Source organism: Pteropus vampyrus, unplaced genomic scaffold, assembly GCF_000151845.1.
Source record: "Pteropus vampyrus isolate Shadow unplaced genomic scaffold, Pvam_2.0 Scaffold83, whole genome shotgun sequence".
NCBI classification, from domain to species: Eukaryota; Metazoa; Chordata; class Mammalia; order Chiroptera; family Pteropodidae; genus Pteropus; species Pteropus vampyrus.
This window is the reverse complement of record NW_011888864.1, coordinates 1,246,103-1,253,815: the sequence shown is the minus strand read 5'-3', so window position 1 is coordinate 1,253,815 and position 7,713 is coordinate 1,246,103. Positions and strand designations below refer to the sequence as shown.

The window sequence follows — 7,713 nt, the reverse complement described above, 5'->3', positions numbered from 1 at the left end:
TTAGATTTTACTACAGAAAAGAAATGAAGGGATAGATATCTTAAGTTAGTAACATCATAACAGAATCAGTCCAAATGATTTTTTTAAAAAAAGAAGATAATTCAGAAATTAATAAAATAGAAAAAATGTGCAATACAAAGAATCAACAAAACAAAAAATTGGCTCTTCAAGAAAACCAATAAAACAGACAATCTTCTGGTAAAAATGGTGACTATAAACATAAAGAAGGCAGAAATATTCCATACCATAAAAGAAAAAGGAGATACAATCACAGATAAAGAGACTAAATGGATAAGAGAATATTATGAACAAATCTATACTAATACATTGGAAAATAGACTAAATGGACGTTACTAGAAAAATACAATTTTTAAAAACACAGTCAAGAAGAATAGCTCGAAGAGTTCTAACTTATTTTAAAATTTTGTGTAAATAGTTTAAAATCTTTCCACAAGAAAAACATTTGGCCTAAATTGGTTTTTTAGGGCTTTTCCATATTACTCCACTTTTATATAAACTCTTCCAGAAAACAAAGAATGATAAATCATCCTCCAATTCCTACCCTGAGGCTTGTATAGCCTTGGCTCAATGCAGACAGGGCAGAACATGGCAAGAGTAATTCAGAACAATCTCACTCAGAGATTCAGAAGTAAAATTTTTAAGTTCTGTATTAGCAAACCAAATTGAGACAACCACTTTGGAATACAATTTGATAATAACTTTTAACGCTTACTTGTCCTACAACCTAGCAATTTTTTGGTGCTGGGCGAGGGAGGGTAAGTCTTTCACATGTATATGAGGAGACAGGTACACAAATCTTTAGAGCTGTTTATGATAGCAAAGGGAAAAAATAGTTGAAACCACCTAAATGTTTATCAACAATGTTACCAGAATTCCAAAATGAAGGAGTACAGGTTACAACACCACAATGGATAAACTGGAGTATATTCACACAACATGAAGTGTTATATAATAGAAAGTAAAAACAGAAATTCTTTATCATTATTCCTCTCCTCCTAGAAATACTAGCTCTGACTGGTAGATACAGAGAAGCTGAGATACACAGCAGGAAACCTGAGCCTCACTAATCAAACTGTGGACCCAAGACCAGCATGGGATCAGCTAGGAACTGTAAAAATGTGAAACTTCTGGCTTCATCTCAAACTTACTAGTTCACATTCTATATTTTAACAAGTTTTATATGCATGTTAAAATTGAGAAGCTCTGCCTTACAGGGGCTATATCCATTATTCAGGACAGTATCAGCTAGTTAGACCTTCTGTTGCATCCAAGTATTTAGCAATTCTAGTGAAGGGAACCAAAATTTTGCCACCCTGAGGCTACCTTTTGGAATATTAATTTTAAGCTGTTTATTAAGAAGTAAGAGTCAGAAAGAACATTTCGCCCTCCCCTGCTTTCCTGCCCAAGAGATTCAGATAGAAAAACTTGCTTCAGGAAGGAAATTTTAAGATGTTCACCTTAGCTAAATTTGAATTAAGTGTGGTAAACAGGAGGGCTTCAGGCAGGGGCGTGTTCACTAGATATCCTCTGTGTCCTGTTGTTTCTGAGTCGCCTAGCAAGAATTTGTTACCATGTGTGTTCTGCTCTTTCTCAACTATTTGTAAATCACCCATTCTCACTTCTAAAGTCCAAGACCCCGTCCCCGCTTTCCTCTTTGTCTAAAAATGTTATATACACTCAATGTTGCCTTTGGAATTTTTGGAATTTTGAAATTTTCATGGTTATGTGAATTCCCCATATGCATGTATTAAAATTGTGATTTTCTCTTGTTAATTCATCTCTATTAATTTGATTATAAGCTCAGCTAGAAGACCTTGGGTGGGAGAAAAAGTATTAATTTTGTTAGTCTCTGTGGTAGCATTATTCTTTTGAACTTACTTAAATGTATGAAACATTTCTTGAGTTGCTACTCTGTGCCTGCCATTTTATTAACTGCTACAAATACAAGTAAAATGCTCTTTGTTTCTTTAATTAATTAATTAATTAATTGATCATTTTTTAATTGAAGAAATGGTAGGTAGACGGGGGAAAATTAAATCATTTCTTTGTTTTGGTTTTAGTCTCAAAGAATTCACAGACACACACACACACACACACACACACACACACACACACACACACACACTGACACAAGTTTTATAACCCTGCATGACCAAACTGAGTTTGATACTTTTCTTAATATTATGGTAATATTATATAATGGTTATATAACTATGTGAACGTAATTATTTTATTCTCATCTTCTGTCTTAATGTATCTTTAATGATGGGTAGTGATCATGACTCCTTCTATGGATACAAAATATATGCTCTTACTATATTTCTGTGTCATATCACATTCAAAAAATTCAAGAGCTTAAGCAATAACCTAAACTCTGGTTCCCTTTTGCAATTTAGCTTGAAACAGAGAGCACAATTTTCCACTATATCCATTGGGCTGTCTCTGATCCATTGACCTTTGAGTTGATTTCAGGATGACTTGCTAAGGCACTAATTCAGGCAAATTTTGAAAGAGGTCAGTAATATTCCTAGTATAAACTCTATCATGCTTCTTCTCTGATCCTGGAATAAAATTCATAATACGCTATACTTGCATATATTCTACTCTTAAAAATTTGTGTAATGTTTACAACTCTACATAGAGATATGGTGGCTGCAACAATTACAAATCCCAAGCGATACAGATGTTATCATGAGTGCTGTGGCTACCCCTAACTTGGATGGAGAATGGCTCTTGGTAAGGTTCTGAACCCAAAAATGCAAATATACTTCAATTTACATGGGTTGCATTCCCAGAAAATCCACTATTTATATTTAAGCCACATCAAAAATATAAGACATAAGACAGAGTTAGACTCGAGGCTCAGTCTACAGCCATACTACCCTGAACAAGCCCAATCCCATCTAATCTCGGAAGCTAAGCAGAGTTGGGTCTGGTTAGTACTTGGATGGGAGACCTCCTAGGAAGACCAAGTGCTGCTGTAGGCATGAAAAATAAAAAATAAAAAAAATAAGAGATTGTAAGCTAACAAGGTCCTTGCAATCTGTGAGGTCAACCAAGAGTTGCCTTGCCTAAAAATAAATTAAACTCAAGGCTCAAATCATTTTATTTTTTTAAACCTGAAAGATTATCTGGTAAGACATTAGAAATTTGTACAAAGCTCGGGATATTTTTTGTTATAGAATAGAGACCTGACCTTTGCAAAATGTCTAATATCCTTGACCTCTATCTGATAATTGTCATGGCCCTCAGTTTTGTGATGACAAAAAAGGCCTAAAAGAGAAATCCTTCAGGAGACAGTCCTGCCCCACTGAACCTCTGCCCTAAGCAGGCTTCTCAGGGAAGTCCTAACTTTGATCCCACACTGCCTTTGGAAAGAAGCCAATTGTCCTTGTGCCTGGAACATTGTAAGTGAATATTTACCTACATCTCTTCTGTATTTTCTTTTCTCTAAATACACTAGTGTGCCCCTACCAGCTAGCAAGGGGAGATTATTAAATATTTTTACATTTTGCAAGCCAGTTGAAGTCATGTTAGTGATTTAAATCGACTACAGTGGAAATTTTTATACAACAGAAATTGACAAATGGTGCAACTCAGGGCTCATTTGATGGGAGGGACAGCCAGTGGTAAATATTTAACAGCACATCCCTGATTTTATATGAGGAACTTTGGCAGCTTTCTCTAATTCTCAGTTTTGCATATTCAAGTTTCCTTAGTTGCAGCACATACATTTACTCTCTTTTGACTACTAATGTGGAGTAATATTACTCCACAACAATCCATGCTACTTTTTTTTAACATATTATGTCAGAAAGCGCCAGACACCTACTTGACTCTCATGACTGAAAAACTTACTCTTAATTTCAAGATACCAAAATTGCCTGTTTCTCACTTTCTTTTTAAGATGCTGGTTAAAATCCACCTGTAACCACACACACACACACACACACAGCTTCAGTCATATGCAAAAAAGAGCCTTAAAAAAACTAATTGGTGATGAAGAAGAATTTGGTAAAGGTAGTATTTTAAAGAAGAAGGTGAGAGCGATATGGGGAGGGGTAGCATGGAATAAAATGACAGTCTGAGGTAATTTCTCCTCCATACTCAGCCCTGCAGCTTGGGTTCAAGACCTCTGGGGTTGTTAGGGTGAGGTCACATGCAGATGCAGCTGCTCAGGCAGACAATAGAACTTTGAACGCACAGAGCTAGTATGACCAAGGCTGTAAGTTTGGCTCAGAGACAGTGAAGAGAATCTAGCTAGATCTTTTCCCAGAAAACAACACCCTGAGAATTGAGAGCCCAGGGCGCACCTGCCCCTAACCTTGAATTTTGGCATTGCCATGAATGGGGGTGGCAGTGAGGTCCCTCCCAGGGTCGGGTAGAAAGTAAAATGGGCAAGTGAGAGAGGAAGCAGCAGAAGAAAAAAGACAAGGTGGCTACCACATGGAGACCACATCTGCCAGATGGTCTGTAGGCATCTCCTTAAAGATATTTTTGGCACTTCCAGAAATAACCAAAAGTTACTTAAAGGAAAAAAAAAACAAAAAAAACAAAAAAACTAAGCTATGTGGAAGCTGTTAATTCAGCAGATATTTGGGTTCTCCTTTAACTTAGAACGCCCATTACTGAGGCTATTTTGATATCTAGTTCTGACTTTGTAAGTTACTATTAAACTAGAATTTCCTTAACTTTAATGTATGTAATTATCTCTTGGGGCACTCAAGCCCCAAATCCAAGATTATCATGCTTAAGGCTGGGTGGGGGTCTGTATCTCTCTAATGTCAATGTTTTCAAACATATCTGTAATCCTTCACTTTTATTTCTACGAAAAAGAAAAGTTGCTTCTATTGATAAAGAAATTCACCTTCACATGATCTAATCGTTTGTACATTAATTCTGATAAAAACAGAATTTATACGCTCCTCAAATACTTATCTCAAGTAGTCTAAAGAATCTGCCTGAAGAATATCCTTCTAGACTTATTAAATCAGATTTTAAGGGTTTAAAATTTTGCAAAGGGAAATATCACACCATAGAAGGAGGACCAACACACATTCAATCAACAAAATATTGCAAATCGTTTTCATTTGTAATCAGTAAACCAACAGATCCATTGTAACTAATAGAGAATATAATGAGCTAAAGTCTTCTCTATTTTGAAGAGCGTATTAATTCAAGTAGAATAAAATGTGACAAAGGTGATGTAAACATGTGTTCCCACTCTGCATTCCTTTCTCTGAACCCAAAACCCACAAACCTGATCTTCAGTTCTATCAACATGACAGCAAAATAATTCAATGAAAATGTAAAAAAACCTTTTATTTCTTTTTAACCTAGAACTAAACAGTAGTTTATTTATCTAGTCATTTATTCATTCACTCATTGAATAGATCAGTTCTGACATTGTTTCAAAACAATAACTGAAGATTTGGAGTAACAAAGCATTGTGTTCATTATTGAACTTAAATATAAAACAAAATATACCAATGTCATGTAAGTTTATTGCTCTTACACCAAAACAGAACAGAAAGAAACAAAACAAAGATTCTCCGTATGAAATTTCTGATGTTCTGATTTTCTATTCTGCTTTTTAAATTTTCTAAATCTAGTTATCTCTAAAAATAGCATAAGATTTTGTTTTCACCTTTATTTAATGCAAGGAAATTTTTCATTTATTTAAGTGTATGAATGAGCCACATCCTTGATTGAACAGACAATTAAGTGAAAGGAATAGTGTGTGATACACAGTAGAACGACTTCAAAGGACAGGAGCCTTTGTCCCACCTGAGAGTCAGCAACTTACTAGGCCATCAAGATGATCCCAAAGGTATAAATTTAAGTAACATTTTATGTCATTTATGGCTATGATTTCAATATTCATATTATACAGCCTTGCATTTTAGTGCCAAAATTCCATTTCAGAGTTCCAGTAGAATCATGCTTCATGACTACCTTAAAACAACAACAACAACAACAACAACAAACCTAAGATTGTGCAAGAGATGCTTAACATTTAAATGCTAAAAATAGTTGTAATTAATCAAAATGGTCAGAATGTCTATTTTTATGATTATCATTGACTAGCTTCCTTAATAGTATTATAAATCATTTAAATAGATTTATTCATCTAAACACTAGAAATTTTTCTTTCTAGGGGGTGGCTCCATAGTGTAGTGGTTAGCACATCTGCTTTACATATGAAAGGTCCTGGATTCGCACCCTAGGTGGAGCCATCCACCATACCCCGGGTGCACCAGGCCCCCCGAGGGCGCCGGGGGCCCCAGGCCCCCCCACAAGAGTGCCGGGTGACCAGGACCCTGGTACGCACCCCAAGACACCTTCCCTTCAGAGATCCAGTTCTTAAGGGGAAAAGGCAACATCCATAGATCAGGGGTGGAAGTGGGGAAGATCAGAGAAGGGAGGGGAAAGAAATTTTTCTTTTTAAACCAAAAAAAGGATAAGGAATTAAAGCACTCCCTGACAAAACCTTTAATTCGTGTGTTTTTCAAAGGATGATGCCTACAGATACAAATTACATGCCAATATTAAAGATTTTCTTTATAAAAATCCCTTGTAACTAGAAATAGCACATCATAAAAAGAGTTTGATATTTTCATACATTATTCTCCCTTTTTACAATATCCTATAGCCTGGGGAAAATTGTACAAACAGTAGAAAAGCCAAAAAAAAAAAAAATTAACAAATTAAGAGGGAGATAGCCTGGCAGGCTTCAAATTAATAAAAACAATAAAACATTTTCCTAGCATAGTATAGTAGACCCATATGGTATTTTCTTTATTTCGAGTGGGAGGGTAAGTAATCACATTTTCTCAGAGGCATAGTATGGTAACAGTTTGCACAAAATTAACCTGACCATGACACAGGAGGCCTTTAACTTTATTATTATTTTTTAAAATTTGTATAGGTGGTAGTCTTTTATTTTAAGAGAAAATATTACCTTTTCAAAGAAAGGTTCTACAATTTTAGTGTACTGGGGATATCCAAAGATGGAGGACCATGGTCTTTGCTCTCTACACATTCACTCTCTAGTGGAAGGGAGAGAGATGCACATGCTACTAGCAATGACGCAGGCAGACAACAAAAGAGGCTTCAGTAGAAATAGAGATAGTATTTCTGGAAGTAATTAATTCTGCCTTTTGGCATCAGAACAATTGTATTCGAATGAGTCATAAAAGGAAAAGGAGGATTTCACCAGGTGATGATGCATGAAGAGGACTCTCTAATCAAAGGAAACAAAATGAGAAAAGGCATAGAGGTCCAGAAAAACAGGCTAGTTTGGATAAGTTAGGATGTAAGCGTATAAATGATGAGAACAGAAATCTTAGTATCAGTGATGGCAATGGATGCCAGATATCCTTAAAGCTGCATTTAGAGGTCTGAAATTTATTCTGTAGCTTATGAGGAGGCACTGCCTATGAGAAAAAGATGAGTTTTATGGAAAAAACTGAATGAATATAATCTATTTCCTGGGACAAAGCAAGGACTTAGCCAAGAATTAGGATGAGGTCCAGGGTGGGAGGGAGTGGTATGAAATGGTCAAGGATGTCAGAATCAAGGACAGGTCAAGCTCAGGCTGACATCAGGTATCTGTTGAAAGCTATTCTTGACAATAAAAGGAAGGAAGGAAGGAAGGAAGGAAGGAAGGAAGGAAGGAAGGAAGGAAGGAAG

At 35.9% G+C, this 7,713-nt stretch overlaps 1 pseudogene; it reads left to right on the top strand.

The window, feature by feature from the left end:
- Window positions 1-2,886: 2,886 nt before the first annotated feature.
- On the top strand, window positions 2,887-3,005 carry LOC111741956 (annotated as a pseudogene).
- The last annotated feature ends 4,708 nt before the right edge of the window (window positions 3,006-7,713 follow it).